This window comes from Triticum aestivum, chromosome 5D (assembly GCF_018294505.1).
Source record: "Triticum aestivum cultivar Chinese Spring chromosome 5D, IWGSC CS RefSeq v2.1, whole genome shotgun sequence".
NCBI classification, from domain to species: Eukaryota; Viridiplantae; Streptophyta; class Magnoliopsida; order Poales; family Poaceae; genus Triticum; species Triticum aestivum.
In genome coordinates this window covers 98,842,015-98,854,885 of record NC_057808.1, presented here as the reverse complement: position 1 = coordinate 98,854,885, position 12,871 = coordinate 98,842,015, and the positions used below count along the sequence as shown (strand labels likewise).

Genomic DNA, 12,871 nt, shown 5'->3' with positions numbered 1-12,871 from the left:
CAGAAGGATATGCTAGGGTGATGGTGGATGAAATAACGGAGGGATTTGAGGAGCTCCAGCTTGACCACCCTACCGGTGAAGGGGAGACTCGGCTGGGTTCTGCTCTGAAGACTCCATGCCTATGGCGGAAGGAGCTCATAAAGCTTCCGAACTGGACGGCTCCGGCGAGTAAGGGCACTCCGCCTCCTCCTCCGCCTCCTCCTCCGGCGAGTGATCAGGGCACTCAGCCTCCTTCTCCGGCGCGTGGCGGCACTCCGCCTCCTCCTCCGCCTCCTCCTCCGGCGAGTGATCAGGGCACTCAGCCTCCTTCTCCGGCGCGTGGCGGCACTCCGCCTCCTTCTCCGCCTGCGCCGGCGCGCCAGAGCAGCCAGCCTCCTCCTTCTCCGCCTCGTCAGCAAGGGCGGAAGAGACCCGCCGCCGCTGCGGCTGCTCCGGCGCGTCGTAGTCCTTCTCCTCCGCCTCGTAAGCAAGGAAAGAAGACAGCCGCAGCCGCTCCGTCTGCTCTGCCGGCGTCTAGCAGTACAGCTGCCAGAGGCGGGAGGCAATACAGATTCGGTCCTTCTTTGAAGACTCCAGAGAAGTTACCATACGAGAGGACCGAGGAGGAAACCAGGAAGATCGTGCGAGCCGAAGTGACAAACTTCTTTGAAGGGGTGAAAGCAAAGAAACATCCACCTCCGGAGGAGAAGGTAGATCCGGTGAAAGCAAAGCGCACTCGGCTGCCCTGACAAAACCACCAAAGTCTCCGCCGAGAGGCTACTATGAGCGCATTCTTGCAAAGACATATGCCGAAGCGGAGCGGTCGGGAAGTACTGTCAGTGATCAAAGGTTAAAAGAACGACGAGCTGGGAAAAAAATTGCCCAGCTCGGCGAACAAGCGAACCAATCATGCCCCCCGCTCAAGGTGTCAAAAGACATTGTCGCTAATGATCCGAGGATGGTGCCCGGTTATAGCAATCTTGGAGATTACCTGCCCGACGATGTACATTATGAAATCATGGAGGTGGACGAACACAAATACCATTATGGGAAGCCTCTCGTCAAAGATGAAAGATCTCTAACAACGATGATGCGAAGATTACATGATTGGTACATGAAAACCTGCAGAGAGTCTGATGGGACGAGTACTTTGATGCTGAGAGTTAAATCGGAGCATGACCTCGTTGGAATTGAACTGCTGAATGTTCCATTTGAGGATTTCTTCCAGTTTTACAATCAAAAGGCCCTCGATAAAACAACGATCACTTGCTACTATCTGTAAGTAGTACTACTTCTGTCATTAAGTCTCTCTATATAGGTCAACTCTTTCATTGCATGTATTTATAATTATCCTCACTATATTATGCAGATTGAAGATCGCCGAATTGAAGAAAAGACAAATCGGTCTCATAGATGCATATATGGTTGAAAAACATCCGAAAGAAGCCGAGGCCAACTTGCTACAATCGTTGGTATTAAATCAAAACAAAGATATAATACTCTTTCCTTACAACTTCAAGTGAGTGTTACTGTCTTGTGCATATTCGGTTTCCCTTATTAGTCCAGGTTATGGTAATGTAATTGATGACTTATGCATGCATGCGCAGCTTCCACTATATTCTCCTAGAGATTAAGCTTGAGCATGGAGTAGTAACCGTCTTAGACTCGAGACGAAAAGATCCCCAGGACTATGCGAACATGACTCAAATGCTCGAGAAGTAAGTTAAATCGATCATTATCCACCATATCAGCAACTTTGTTCATTTCCTGATATCAAGTAATTGTTTTCTTTGTCTGGCAGGGTTTGGAGAAAATTCACCACAAAAGCTCCGGGACTGCCGAAGAAGCTGCAATTTAAACACCCGAAAGTAAGTACTATAGTAGTATGTTCCGCGCATCTCCTAGTGATTCAAGCGCTAGTTTCATCAATACCATTTAGCATGCTTGCTTATCAGTTTGATTGACCTCTATTTCTTGTAAAGTGGTTGTGGCAGGAACCCGGGAATAATTACTGTGGATACTACGTTTGCGAGTCCATCCGCCACACGACCTGTGAGCGGGGCTACACTGAAGAACAATATGAAGTGCGTAAGCAATAATATTCACAATTTTATTTTATTACCATCATTTGTGTTGAGTTTCATGTATTCATATATATATGTATTGACCCCCTTCTTCAAATTAGATGTTTCGGAAGCGGGATGAACTCCTAGCACCAGATCGTATGCGAGGAATTCAAGAGGAATTGGCGGCATTCTTCCTTGACCACGTGATTGCTGAAAACGGAGAATACTATGTGGACCCTGTGTTCTTACAATTTAATTAGGAGATTGTATTGTAAGAGATAATTATTGTATATATGTAGCCGGTAGTGTCGGATAGATATACGAGAACTTGTTGTTCGACCAATCTCTCGGAGAAGGAGAGGTGGTCGATATCACTTCTCTCTGTATGCATATGTTCATGACGATCTTCTGTTTCCTTCATTTGATTACTAGCTAGCATGTCTAGTCCTCTCCATACGTATATAGTACGTAGCGTCGACCAAGCACGGAGATAAGAGAGGACACTTCTCTCTATTAATTAGCTAGCTAACACAATATATGAAACACCTAAATTAACCCCCCAACCCCCCTTTCAAAAAAACAAAAACTCCAGCCCCTGAAATGCTGACGCGTGGATGCCTATTGGTCCCGGTTGGTGACACCAACCGGGACAAAAGGCCCTGCCTATTGGTCCCGGTTGGTGGCACCAACCGGGACCAAAGACCCCCTGCCTGGGCTGGCAGCAGCGGCCACGTGGAGGACCTTCTGTCCCGGTTCGTGTAAGAACCGGGACTAAAGGGTTAGGGCTTTAGTAACGACCCTTTAGTCCCGATTCGAAAACCGGGACAAAAGGCCCTTACAAACCGGGGTAAAAGCCCCTTTTCCTACTAGTGGTCTAATGCAGGGAGGCAGATGGACGGGTGTTGTTCGAATGCGGAGAGAAGTCGTGTGCACCGGGAAATGACACGGTTGGCATTCTCGGTCGATGCGCCGCTTCAATGCCAGTTTCAGTGAAAGGTTGCGTCCACTCTGGACCAACATGAACGCGACGCTCACGCTCTAAAGCGGCGCTGACAGTTTTGGGCAGGAAAAGAAGATAGCGTGGGAGAGGGTTCATGTAAATGAATGTGTAACTCAGTGTAGCTTGTGCCTACTACTCCATGGCGGCCTGCCCGGCTCGGGTCGATCTATCAACGCGCTCTTAGTCGTAGTGCGTGTAGCACTGTAGTCTAATTCTCCATCGCGATAAGCTAGTGGTGCAAGAGAGGGTCGGTTCGACTTGGAGTAGTACACCCGAAACAAAGCACCAAATATCCTATAGCTAAATTTGGTAACTGAGCACTGGTCCGACTCTGGCAGGGCTATCTAGACGCGTAGGACGTCATGCAGCGTGCATGCCCCTGTTGACTAAAAAGCAAAGATAGATATTTAGGGATCCTAACTAGTATTAGTAGATACTAGCATGGTGATCAAATAATCTAGCTTGTCTCTACCATGTATACATGTGTGAAAACTCGGCACCACCGTACGTGTTAAAAAAAAAGTTTCCTTTTCGTTTTTTTGCAGGAACAGAAGAACCTACAATCTTTTTCCTGTGTGATTTTCGTACCTTCTCTTTTTCTATTGGGTTCTTCTGTTCCGTGACAGGGGAGAGCGAGCAGGGAAAGAAAAAGTGCTTCTGTATTTGTAGAGAGCGAGAGAAAGAGATAGATAGAGAGAGAGAGGAGAGTTGCATTGCACACTAGCTAGCTAGTACTGGTTCACAGAGGTGCGTCACACACATGCACGCTAAACCCACCGACCACTGTGCTTCTGTATATGTGCACAATCTTCCTACTATGTTAGTTGGGAGCCCCTGAGGCTTCTCAGAGTTTAGATCATTCTGGCCGTTCGATCGTTTACTTGATGCGTTCTCGGCTGTCGGATCTCGCCCTCGGATGGTCCTGGCCGTCGGATGAGGACCGGACACTGCTACAATGAATAGTCTCTCTCGTTCGTGCCACCGCCTGTAATTAAACTGCCCCGCCAAGGGCATTTCCGTCATTTCATCTTCTGGCGTATAAAACGGAGCGGCTCCACCCAGCGGCCGCCTCGTGTCGCTCCTCTCCTCTTCCTCTCCCTTTCCTCTCGCCTCACCTCTCTCTCTCTCCCTCCAAACCCTAACCCGCGCCCGCCTCCCTTCCCCGCCGCTGGCCGCCGCCACCGACACTCGCCCGGGCACCCATCCTCGACCTCACGCCACCCATCTAGAGAGAAGAAGATGGGGGTTGCGAGCGACGAGGTCGACGTGCCGTCGTCCCGTCTTTTCTGAGGTCGACGAGAGCCAATCCCACGCCGCCGCCATCTCCTTCACCTAGCTGGCCGCCGCCTTGGCCTCCTCCTTCTCTTCCGTAGCGACCTCTCCTCCTCCGCGGTGCTCGGCGGAGGCAGCACGAGCAGACGCCGCACTACGCGAGAGCGTCCTCCTAGGCCGCATCTGAGAGGAACCAGGACCTCGTGGTGAGGTGAGCCACGGCGGCGGTGCCCACGCGCCTATGCCATCCCCCGCGGCTGCCCCGTCCTCGACCATCGCCCACCCCTCCGGGAGGGAGAGGCGTGGTGGCGTTAAGGAGAGCTCTGCCGCCGTGGTGTCGCTCCTTCCTCCGGTGCCACCGCTGCCCTCCGGACCGGCATCCTCGTGTTCGTGCTCTCTCTCTCTCTCTCTAATCCTCATCATAATTTTCTTACTGCTGATCCGGTTTTATGTATGCCCACAAGGTGTTTGACAAAAATCCAAGTAGTCTGCACAGAAGATTAGCCATCACATGTAATACATTACATAGATTAAATACATGTATTTAGAAATATGTGCAGGTCTGGATTTGGCCCAAGGTTGTGCCCTTGCTCTCTGGAAATGAAGTTTTGTTCTCATCCAAGTGCTATAGGAGACGAGCCGGTGGCAAGGTAGTAGGATAAACCTTTCTACATATGCATTTCAATATAAGATTTCTCAAGATTGTTGGTCTGCTTCTTTTGGGCTTACACTGAGTATATGTTTGGCCCGGTCAACTTGGAACAACTTTTCTGTGCCTCTCAGAATCCTACAGCACAAATAATGCCCTTTCCAAGCATTAGTTGTTAGTCTTAATCAATTTGTATAATTTTGGCAGCAACCGCGGGTGGCCTCCTCCGTCGTTCCCTGTTCGATCTGGCGCTTGCAAGGTATTTTGAAGAACTCTTTTAATGGGGCATTGTATGATGTGCTATGGAAGTAAATGATTTTGTTTTAGGCCTCCCTTATATCTAGGGAAAAAATCATTGTTATGCATTATTCTTAGTGGCCATGCTTCTGCATATCAACTTATTCTAGATGCTGGTGTTGTGATGGTGGTTCACCCGTTACATGTTGGATAATTCTATATTTTCTAGAAATAATAAAATGATTTTATGGATCTGTTTAGGTACTATAAATTAATCTTGAGTTTGATGAGGTACTCTCTTAATCTATTTATTGTCTTGCTGGTCTAGAGGAAGCTGCCAAGCCAGGCACAAGCAGAGAGCACCGTATCACCGCTCCATATGAAGCTGGTAATGGAAAATCTCAGTGGTGCACCATTTGAGGCATTATTGACCAACACACATGTCTAACATTGTACGTATCCCCTTTTCTGTAATAAGAAATGGTCTTTCCTTCTGAGAGAGAAACGTGTGCCCATATGTACTTTATCTCTGGTTCTTGGTTTGGTCACCAGGAGAGAGGGTGATCACTCTTTTTGTTTGCTCTGCCATGTGTTTCAGAGAAGCCAATTCTGTAGTAAGATTGTTTATGTATATTTTTTTACCATTGCCCAGAAACAATAAAATTTGGGAAGAACTCTCTTCAAATGTAGTTCCTCTACCTATATTCCATCTTCTGATCTTGCTATATTCGTTAAGTTTCTTATTATGGTTCAGAGATGTCAGCTATGTAATCACATATATCTTTATTTCAGTTGAATAACTTAGAGAAATGTTGAACCGGTTAATGCTGCAAGTTTTGATTTTATTTCCATGGTTTTGCATTGGAGTTTTTTCCTTATTTTCTCGATTACGGTTGTCTATATATTCTTTGGTGTAGTAGAAAGAACCCAATCTTATGCTCTTAACCATTCTTGCATACTAACCTATTTGTTGATTATTATTGGGTGCCCAAGCCATTAGAAAAGAGTGATGCCTCAGTCAAGGTAGACCTGAGGATAGAACCCAGGGTATATTGTACCCTTCTAACGATACATATGTACTTATTAGTGCCTACCAACAAATGCAAGTTCCATATTAGAACATGATTAGTCGTGCTGAAATAAATGGCATGATTAAGGTCAAGTACAGTGGTTCTGCAGTTTTAAAATAAAATGAATATTTTTTATGTTAACTCTTTCCACATTTGAAAGCTTCAACTGGACAGTTTCGGAGAAGTATGAGCAAACAAACAAAATAACACGTATGGTATGTACAATGGCTGCGTTGTCAAAAAGACAGTCGACTAATCCCACGCATAATGATCAGAATAACAAAATAGATTCTTATCCCCTTTCCCAGGACAGAATAAAATTACAATTATCAATATTATCTAGAAGGGGTTAATTGGGGAGTGACGCAACAATATAAATAAAAAGCCCATGCTCATATTGTTGTGGCAATGAATACTAACAAACTGTGGTTCTGTGCTTTTAAATGCGATGTTGGTCTTTCGGACATTGTGAGGCTTCTCAGAGCTTAGCGGCTCTTGGATGTTGGATCATCCTTTTGATGCGTTCCTGGCCATTCGATCACGGGATGGAAAGACCTTGACCATTGGATCAAAAGCTGACCCATTGCGCAGAGCATAAATGTGCACTTACTTAGATCTTCTTTTATTGCAGTGTAGACTGCTAGCGAGCTACATTCCGTAGCAAGAATTGATATGGTGTGCTGATAAGTTCACAATCAAGAAGGATCATCCCTATTCTAAGGTCAATATATGCTTCCTTGGAAATGATCAATCATCTTCTTAGGTTTGTCTTTTTCCTTCTCATGGTAGATGTCTATTTTGCTAGCATATATTCTAAACTAAATTTGGTAGCTAGCTGCACTTTATAGCGCTCTTATCTCGTGTTCTTGCTTATAATATCTTAAAAAAATTATATGACCTAAGATTGCTCTGTTCATCAATGTTTCTCCATATTTATGAAGAAAAGATTTGGGTTCAGAGAACCTTTCTGTGTTGTTTATTTGATTTTGGTGATTTCTGATGTTCAGGTCAAGGAAGACTCGAAGGACTACATGTGGCCACCTTTGTATGGCCAATTGTTTTGTAGACTTTCAGTATCCTTCATCCGCCGTTGGGTTCGTTCCGCCTCAGCCAGGATCTTCTCGGCCCTGCTCTGATGTTGTGAAAACTCATGCATTCCGACAGCCGCCTCCATGCTCCAACTGCTGCAGCCTGCAGGTAGCCTCTCCGTTCTTTTTTCTCTACATTTCTACTTGCACTGCTAAAGTGTTACGTGTGTGCTTGGCTGCTTGCTACTTGCACTGAAATTCTATGAATGTCAGCAAGATTTAGCAACAGCCAACATTAGGCTGGCTTAATCCCAGCAGCAAATCTCCCGATCTTGACAAATAGTAATACTGATATATAACCATGCTGATATGTATAGATAAACCTTTTCCTGTTTGCAAATTCCTAATTTTCTATGTAAACCAAAATGATACTCACGGCTCTACTCACCTCCTCCTGTTTGCAAATTTATGGTTGTACAGTTTTTATAGAGCTGAATGATACAAAAATTGTATCTTCTCTTATAGCAAATTTATATCTTTCATTTTGGATGCAAGATCTTAATGACCTTATTGATTGTGAGGGAAGTGACTACAAAACTTCAGGGCTAACATAGGATTTCCAAATTTGGTACAGCTAAAGATAAAGGATGTTTTCACTTGCCGAGTTGTTCCAATAAGTTACATGATAGATTTCTAAATTTCGTACAACTAAAGATAAAAGGATTACTAAATTGGGTGCATCTAAAGCCAATGCAGCCGTACTACTTGCTTTGTGAGGAAATAATGATATATGTGCAAACATCTATCACATACATGATGGCAATCCTCTTTCTGTTTTGTACTGATTAATCATTAATTAGTTTAAGCATAGTTTGTTTGGAATGAGTTTTCCCATTTACCGATCATGTGATTAGCAAATGGTCCAAGAGACCTGAGTTTTATTTTTGTCGGCAAACTGTTTAGCTGTGAAGCAAGTTCATTTACCAAGCTATTCTCATCTGATGGAAACGAAGGTCTATGTAAACTGTATATGCATCAGTGCAAATCTACAAACTCTTCTTCAACTTTAGTGCCTCATGTTGCTCTGTCTGGATATGTCTGATATTTCCTATACCGATTCATCTGGGAGGTTTAGCATTAGCTCTGTGACTGTTCTCTTATTGATAGATGCAACGCTGCCCCTACCATCTGCGTTGTTTGATGCACGCAGATAAGCTCAGTAACTATGATGCCAGATTTTATGTTTGGAACTAGCTGAAAATTTATAGTTTTAATCTTTATACATGACATAGTAATATGAGCCAGTTTTACTGATTTTATTATTTGCTTCACAGGTACCCAGAGCTATGGCCTCTTGTGTGCACCGATCATGAGAAGAAATTTATTTGACAACAGAATAACTAGGAGAACAAATAATCCTGATTTTACTGGCTGAATACCACTGTGCCAGAATGCTGAGTCGGTTATTCATATAAAGAGAGAAATGAATGAGTGTTGCTGCATTTGTTTGGTCATGCTTGCACCAGAGAAGAACTGCATTTGTTTGGTCATCGTGGCATGACGGCAATATCAAACTCTTTGTTTGGGCATCACACATGTATGTGCCTCCATCTTCACAACACATGCATATTGCCATTGAGAGATGATCTTGATTTATTGTTAGTTTATCACATGGTTCAAGCTGTACTCTTGATTTTGTTCATAAAAGTTGGTTTATTGTTAGTTCATCAAATGGTTTATTCTTTCCCCTGAACCAAAAAATCGGTTGTTGACGTTTTACATGTGGTAAACTTGCTTCCTACTGGTGCATCATGCAGTTTGATCTTTCATCGCTTGGCTATATTGGTTGGACCGGCACCCTCGCGCCAAGGCGCGTTGCCGATCTAGTTTAAAACAACAATGAGGCTGGCCAACTCGCATGGAGAAGGCTCCCCCGATTTCAGCCTTCGTTGGCCGTTTGATCAGGGTCAACGCGGTCTTTTTTTTGCTGCTGTCCGTCGGATCTGGCTGGAAAACGTCTGTTGTTGTTTTGACCGCGCGGTGAAACGTGGACGGGGAATGACCTGTGGGCTCGGGCGATTTCCGATTGGCTGGGTGCCCTTTTTGGGGTGCGCGAGCGGCCTCTTCTGCCGCGCCGCGTGCGCGCGTCGTGGACGCTGCGTTGTTTCTGCTTCCCGCTAGCCCCTCCGTTTCGCCTGTTGTGCGGCTGCAAGTGGGCCTGCCTGTTATTTGGTCTCACAAGTCGGTCTCACTTCTGTGACTTTCTCATGTGAGCATTGCCTCCTGCGTCGCGTCGCGGGTCAAACGCGCGTGGGGGACCGCTCCTCGCACTGCCCGCTGCGTGCGTTATGGGGAGCAGTTGCGCAGGGATAGGACGATGTGTGTGTACCCGGCTTATGCACCCGCGTCTGTCCTATAATGATGACGGGTGGGCTGGTGCTGCTCCTGGTCCCTTTCGTCAGTGGCACTGGCTGCACGTCGCGTTGCAGTCGGGATTCGCCGATCCCAGGCAAATTTGACAATTTTGACCTGGAAACGAAATAAATTCACAGAATGAACTGGGTGCGAAACTATTTCACACCCCTGACCCTTTTGTGTAGCGCCCGCCACGCCGGCGCCACACCCTACGGTGCAGCGCCTAGCTCCGGGGCGTTGCACCTCTGTCCACCGTGGTAGCCCATGGCCCGCACCCAGCAGTGCAACGCCTCCGAGCTAGGCGTCGCACATGTAATGTGCAGCGCCTAGCCGCTAGGCGCTACACGTGTAATGTGCAGCGCCTAGCGGCTAGGCGCTGCACTGTGACTTATCCAGCCACTTGGCTGGGCCCCCCTCCCCCACCCCCCCACCACACACTCTCTCACTCTCTCCCCGAGCTTTGCCCCCTCTCCCACTCTCCCCCCTCTCAAATCTTCTTCCAAATCTTGCAAATTTGAAGAATTTGTCCGTGGATTTCGAAGTCAAACCCTCCCTCAAGGTAATAATCTCCGATCCCCTTTTTTTGATCGAAGTAAAGTTCTCCCATTGCTCATTTGTTGGTAGTTTGGGGAAACCCTAGTTTTGTTTGGATCTAGAGATTTGCATGGAGATGTGAGATGTTTGTTTGCCAATTTCTATGATTAGGCTTTGTTAGTATGCTAGGGTTATTCTCATGGGTGTTCTTATGTTGGTGCTAGGGTTAGGTTTAGGGCTAGGGTTATGGTTAGGGTTATGGTTATGGTTAGGGTTAGGGTTATGGTTAGGGTTAGGGTTGTTGTTTCATATATATATATTAGGGTTTGTATTCGGTGTTAATCCATGGATTAGTACTCATGGAAGCAATGTTACCTTGTGTTCATTGCTTATAGGGATGGGAAGAACATGTGTGTTTGTTCATCATGGGGACAAAGACGCCTTTTTGAAAGGCAATAAAGAACCGGACCCGGATGAGTTTGACATGGTGTTTGATAGTAGTCCTAGCTATGCGGAGCTCTTGCAACAAGTTAGGAAAGATTTGAATTGGATGGACCCTAGTGATATCATTGAGTTGGAGGGAAGGCATAATGTTGGTTTTGGAATGCACATCCGTTGGAAGACAATGCCACTACTAGAAAAAGGCCTACTAATGGCGCACCTAATCTGGCCATTAATGGCGCATCAGTGGTGCGCCATTAGTAGCACGCCATTAGTATATTTTACTAATGGCGCACAGTATCTGGTATACTAATGGCGCACCCCAGATGCGCCATTAGTATATACTACAGTGCGCCATTAGTATGCCTCCCAGGGGGCCATGTATACCAGGTGCTTTGGCATACTAATGGCGCACTGCAGATGGATGCGCCATTAGTAACTTCGGCATACTAATGGCGCACTGTTTATTGATGCGTCATTAGTATCCTTTGGCATACTAATGGCGCACTGTGATGTGATGCGCCATTAGTATGAATATTAGGTTTTTTTTATTTTTTATTTTTCTGTTTTTTGCACAGGTTACAAAATGTATAATTGGACAAAATATAGGCAGCACACATCAACAACAGATTCATCGAATACAATAAAAGATTAGTCTCTGAATACAATTCATCATGTTAGTCTCCGAATACAATTCATCATATTAGTCTCCGAATTGAAAAGACCGAACAAAATGTATAAGTATGAATCATTATATTACAAGTCTCGAGACCGCGAGTTTGTCTTCACATTACAAGTCGATATTGATCATCCAAACTACCATCACATAGAAGAGAGCTGCGGTCATCACGATGAGCATCATCACGATGAAACTCGTCTTCATCCGGTTCCTCCAACGCTCCCTCCCCTCTCCCGCTAGATAGCGGGCGTATCTAGATTCGGCCTCGGCCCTAGTGGCGTACCCTTTGTAACTGTTACCGCTGAATCGGTGAACCTGTCTCCGACACTCCTCCCAGTCGTCGTAGACTCCGGGAACCTTACCCTTGTACACGACATACCACGGCATCGCTATGTAGTAGCCAAACGAAACGTTAGTACCAATTCACAGACAATACATAAGCAATATATAAGTATGCAACAGAACGATCGGAAGAGAAAAGCAAGACATTAATAGCATCGATTACATCTAAGTTGAAGGACTCTCGAAACCAAAGAGACATACTACAAGTTCATTAAAGTTTAATTACAACATGAGCCAATCGATGTTTCAGAACTAGACACAGCATCACTGCTTTCGACTGGACTCAAGGGACCGGAGCGTGGATGAAGCCGCCGTCTATCGTGGGAGTCATGAAACCACGGGCGTTGTCAGCCTGCATTTGTAGGATTGTGTCAATGTCATTGTTGGACGGTTGATTTCTGAGGTAGAACTGCCCCGAGGTACGAAGGACATCTTGATGGATGATTTCCGCAAACTCCGACTGGATGCGAAAGAATTCTTGTCTGATGTCCGCGTCCTGGATTGCCGACACGCTCGCGGCCCAATCTTTGAGTCTACTCGGTAGCAGTAGTTGACGATGGTCCCGTACGATCGCCCGCATGTGATGGATGGCGTAGTAGGCACCCTTCTGACCGCCAGGCGGCTGCTTGACGCAGCAGAACGTCGTGTTGTGGGAGAACACGTGCTTGCCGTACTTACGAATAGGCCTGGTGAAGTTGCCTCCAGATTTGACATAGCCGGGGAGAACATCATCAAGAACCTTCTTGACATTTGTGTAGTCTACGTTCGACTGACGGTCCGGGTCGAAATACGTGGCCATGGAATATTTGGGGCTTAGGAGGATGAGCGTGCAATGTGTGTCACTGCAGAAAACACGGAATGTTAAAAGAAAAACGATCAAAATCTAAGAATTCATATGTTACGGGGCGGTTGAGGGGAGGACTTACTCGGGAAAGTAAGGCACGAGGAAGTTGTCCTTATCTTGGTTTGCCAGAATGACGCCTTCGAGGTAAGAACTCGCGACTTGCCGGTCCCCAGCGCTGCCCAAGATCTTGGCACGCATGTAGAAGGGGTCGACTATCACGATGTTCAGGGTCTTGTCGCGAATGATCCGCATCTCCATACTCAGCGAAAATAGCCGAACGAGGTGTAGTGCAGCGGATGAAGGTTCAACATAGCG

At 46.0% G+C, this 12,871-nt stretch overlaps 1 long non-coding RNA gene across 4 annotated transcripts; it reads left to right on the top strand.

Moving 5' to 3' along the window:
* The first annotated feature begins 4,126 nt into the window (after positions 1-4,126).
* Positions 4,127-9,095, top strand: LOC123124430 (uncharacterized). Of its 4 annotated transcripts, none has more exons than XR_006461079.1 (7): positions 4,127-4,703; positions 4,866-4,967; positions 5,174-5,225; positions 5,532-5,655; positions 6,905-7,036; positions 7,281-7,470; positions 8,636-9,095. It is a non-coding gene; the product is annotated as an uncharacterized lncRNA (long non-coding RNA). The 4 variants fall into 4 exon arrangements; XR_006461078.1 differs by having other exon boundaries at positions 4,878-4,967; positions 8,636-9,094; XR_006461080.1 differs by having other exon boundaries at positions 4,127-4,967; positions 6,910-7,036.
* Positions 9,096-12,871: the final 3,776 nt, after the last annotated feature.